The 4,652-nt window shown below is 52.2% G+C and overlaps 1 protein-coding gene across 1 annotated transcript in view; it reads left to right on the top strand.

Annotated features, from left to right (window-relative positions):
- Window positions 1-4,652, top strand: part of igf2bp2a (insulin-like growth factor 2 mRNA binding protein 2a) — a gene marked incomplete at its 5' end in the record, with an annotated part of 41,342 nt that overhangs the window by 13,484 nt on the left and 23,206 nt on the right. The gene's annotated exons all lie outside the window — the stretch shown is intronic.

Below are 4,652 nucleotides of genomic sequence, written 5' to 3' on the forward strand. Positions count from 1 at the left end.
TAACCCTGTCCTGTCCTGTCCTGTCCTGTCCTGTCCTTCCATGTCCTGTCCTACCCAGTCCTGTTCTGTCCTGTCCTACCCTGTCCTGTCCTGTCCTGTCCCCTCCTGTCCTGTCATGTCTTGTCCTGTCCTGTCCTGTCCTGTCCTGTCCTGTCCTGTCTTGTCTTGTCCTGTCCTCTCCTGTCCTGTCCTGTCCTGTCCCGTCCTGTCCCCTCCTGTCCTGTCATGTCTTGTCCTGTCCCCTCCTGTCCTGTCATGTCCCCTCCTGTCCTGTCATGTCCCCTCCTGTCCTGTCCTGTCCTGTCCTACCCTGTCCTGTCCTGTCCTGTCCTGTCCTACCCTGTCCTGTCATGTCCTACCCTGTCCTGTCATGTCCCCTCCTGTCCTGTCCTGTCCTGTCCTACCCTGTCCTGTCCTGTCCTACCCTGTCCTGTCATGTCCTCTCCTGTCCTGTCCTGTCCTGTCCTGTCATGTCCTACCCTGTACTGTCCTGTCCTGTCCTGTCCTGTCCTCTCCTGTCCTGTCCTGTCCTGTCCTGTCCTGTCATGTCCTGTCATGTCCTACCCTGTCCTGTCCTGTCCTGTCCTGTCATGGACAGCGTCTTATTGGTGGAGGCGGAAGTGGCAGTGGTCATAAAAATGAAGGAATTTGACTTCCCTCTAAGCCGCCTCATTAATGGAAGAAATATGTGTTTTGACTTTAACGTGGTCGTCTTGTCCCCCAGCGCAACATCAGACACTGGGTTTGTGTTTTTGCACACGTCAGCTTTTTTTACACATGAATCTGTCCTTTTTTTGCTCAAAATTGCTGAGCGGGCTTCAATGAAGACAGGCGCCCCCCCCCCCCCGCCCCACTCCACTGTCTCGACCCCGTGACCCCGTAACCCCTCCCGTGACCTTCTTATTCATGAACCCACACCGCCGTGACATTTCCATCCTTTTTCCATATGTATGTACGTGTGGAGCGGAGAGAGAGAGAGAGAGAGAGAGAGAGAGAGAGAGAGAGAGAGAGAGAGAGAGAGAGAGAAAGAGAGAGAGAGAGAGAGAGAGAGAGCAGGAAAACCCCCTCGGACGAACGCGACCAGACGCCCACGGAGCGTTCGCCTCACAGCCACGGACGCACAGCCAGAGGACAGGCGGGGCTTTGTGTTTCACTGTGTCACTGGAGGAGGAGGAGGGTGGAGCTAAGCTACGGAGGAGGAGGAGGAGGGTGGAGCTAAGCTACGGAGGAGGAGGAGGAGGGTGGAGCTAAGCTACGGAGGAGGAGGAGGGTGGAGCTAAGCTACGGAGGAGGAGGAGGAGGGTGGAGCTAAGCTACGGAGTAGGAGGAGGGTGGAGCTAGGCTACGGAGGAGGAGGAGGAGGAGGGTGGAGCTAGGCTACGGAGGAGGAGGAGGAGGAGGGTGGAGCTAGGCTACGGAGGAGGAGGGTGGAGCTAAGCTGCGGGTCTCCACGGTACTTTAAACTAGGTATTGTCATTTTTAAATGACAATTTTGTTCCTCAATGTGCTGTCGACCGCTAGCCTGCGGCGTGCTTGGTACCCCGGCCCAGCGTGAGAGCACTTTCCTGTCGCTGCAGCAGCGAGGCTTTTAAGAAGCAGAGAGAAGAAGTGTGAAGGAGAGGTCTGCTGTGAGCCAACGTGAACTCTTAGGATGCAGGGTTACATAAGACCCCAGGACCCTCTGACATCCATACATACCTGACACAACATGCCTCTCTCTCTCTCTCTATCTCTCTCTCTATCTATCTCTCTCTCTATCTCTCTCTCTCTCTATCTCTCTCTCTCTATCTATCTCTCTCTCTATTGGCGCTTTTCCATTGACCGGCCTGGCACGGCTCGGCTCAGCTCGCTTCGTCACGCTTTTGAACAGTTCTGGGTATTGGCGCTTTTCCACTATACACAACAGACCAGGATCAAGTAGGAGGAGTAGGAAATAGTAGGCGGAGTTACGCGTCATAAAAGCGTGCCATGGTGGTGACGTATATTTTCACGACACAACACAGCCACAACAATAGCGACATGGAGGAACTTGAAGCTATCGTATGCCTTTTCCTCGGCATGTGGTATATTATTAACCGTGTTTTTTTGGAGAGAAAGAGAAAGAGAGAGAGGGAGAGAGAGAGGAAGCTATGTACACATAATAAAGTCATGTTTTTTGAACCCTTAAAACCACTGCCTTCACTTGTCTGCTTTATGAACTGTATGAGCATATGAGATGGCTACTGCCTGATCGATGTCGACACTGCTCGTAGTGAATATAAGCACTTGACGCATGTTGAACTCCTGGTTCATTGAGTTTACTCCCGGTTCACTTCTCGGGGTGTCAGCGCGGTGGTTCAGGGCTCAAAATGACCGTATACCGATGGTGGAGTTATCCAGCATAGTCTTGTGTTTCCACCCCCTTCATAGCCGGTGTTATTCACGGGCAAAGACGGTGCCCGGAGGCACCCTTTGCGGGTTAATAACTGTGGTTTCCCGTGGGTTAGGATAACAATTCAAACATGTCCGGATAGGGGAGAGGACAGGGAATCCAAAACCATTTGAATGGTGTCGATACTACACTCCTATCACGGTCGACACAGCGCGGAGCGAATTCCCTGGTAAAACTTTTCTCTCCCCCCGCTGTCAACGGGAGTTTCATCCAGCAGCAAGCGGTGCTGCGAGCAGCAGCGGGTGAACTCCCGGTTAATTGAGTTTACGGTTAAAAGCATATCTTCTCGGGGTGTCAGCGCGGTGGTTAAGGACTCAAAATGACCGTATACCGATGGTGAAGTTAGCAAAGGAGTATTGTGTTTCTACCACCTTCATAGCCGGTGTTATTCACGGGCAAAGACGGTGCATAATAGCGATTTTTGTGTTATGCTTGTTGTAAATAAAAGTTATATGATGCATTGAAATGACATTAAACTAAGATAATACGATGGTCAGCATAATTTTTCTAATCTTTATTAATAAGCTATTACAGAAACTGTAGTGACATTTTCCAAGAACGAATGTGGTATTTAAAGATGGCGGTTAGCGAAGAAATCTATGAACATGGGATGACGATTTCCATTGACCAATCAACGGTGTGCAGCGTCACACGTCACACGCAGCCTGGCAAAAAGGTTCCAGGTCTCAAAAAGGTTCCTGGCCTCGAAGGGTAGCTAAAGAAGCGTGCCGTACCGCGCCGTGCTGATCCAGGCCGACAAATGGAAAAGCGCCAAAGAAACAGGCCAGCCTGGGCTGACCCGGGTCAGCCCTCTAGTGGAAAAGCCCCATATCTCTCTCTCTCTCTCTCTCTCTCTCTCTCTCTTTCTCTCCATCTCTCTCTCCCTGTCTCTCTCTCTATCTCTCTCTCTCTATCTATCTCTCTCTCCCTCCCTCTCTCTCTCTCTCTCTCCCTCCCTCTCTCTCTCTCTCCCTCTTTCTCTCCTTTTCTATCTCTCTCTTTCTTTCTCTCATATTCTCTTTCTCTCTTTCTTTCTCTTTCTCTCTCACTCTCTTTCTTCTCCCAGCCTCTCTCACATCCATATACACCTGGTACGACACACCCTCAGATAGATACTCCCATCATCTGAAGCTCTTGAGACAAAAAAAACACAAAAGTCTGAAACAATTTATGTCAAATGCGCATCATCCAATTTAACGATATCAAAACAGTCACATTTATAGACAGCACCTGTCTGCTGTACTGCTGTCTATCGCCGCAGTAACCAAGCAAACGACAAGGTATTTTAATTTCTATCACTTGGTGACTTTTTCTAAAACGCCTTTCTTCAGCAGATACGTCTAATGTACTGCTTTCTAACCTGTGGTGACACACTATCTTTTCACATTAGTCGAAACTTTCCTTTGTTTCATGTGTTTTTTTTTAACAGGGACAATTGCACATGACTCAACACTTCTCTGTAAACGTGCCAATATTTGCCTGCTGGCTAATCTTCAACTGTAATTCCCCGGGGCGCAGGTGTTTAAACACGTTCGAAAGTGACAGTTTGAACAAACACAGAGAGCAGAGCGCCGCATTACAAAGCAGCGCGCTGGTGTACAGTACGGCAGCAGACCGCTGCTGCGCTCGCTAACACACAGGCGGGTCCTTACCCCCCCCCCCCCCCCCTCCGGGGGCAGCTGGCTGGCTGGGTGGCTGGGTGGCTGGGTGGAGGGGTAGAGGGGTAGAGGGGTGGAGGGGTGGAGGGGTGGAGGGGTAGAGGGGTGGAGGGGGAGGGGTAGAGGGGTGGAGGGGTAGAGGGGTAGAGGGGTAGAGGGGGTGGAGGGGTGGAGGGGTAGAGGGGTAGAGGGGTGGAGGGGTGGAGGGGTAGAGGGGTAGAGGGGGTAGAGGGGTGGAGGAGTAGAGGAGTAGAGGGGTGGAGGAGTAGAGGGGTAGAGGAGTAGAGGGGGTAGAGGAGTAGAGGAGTAGAGGGGTAGAGGAGTAGAGGAGTAGAGGAGTAGAGGGGTGGAGGGGTAGAGGGGTAGAGGGGTGGAGGCGTGGAGGGGTAGAGGGGTGGAGGGCAGTGTTTCTGTCAGAGAGAGAGGCTGGCTGGATGTGTATGCTGCTGCTGCTGCTGTGGAGGAAAGGGGGGGGACGGGGGTACTGTAGTACAGTAGCCAGGCCAGGGCTGCTGGACGCTGGGGAGGGAGGTGGGGGCTGGGGGGGTTTGGGGGACCTCCGT

The sequence above is a fragment of the Nansenia antarctica genome, assembly GCF_963989245.1.
Source record: "Nansenia antarctica genome assembly, chromosome: 7".
NCBI classification, from domain to species: Eukaryota; Metazoa; Chordata; class Actinopteri; order Argentiniformes; family Microstomatidae; genus Nansenia; species Nansenia antarctica.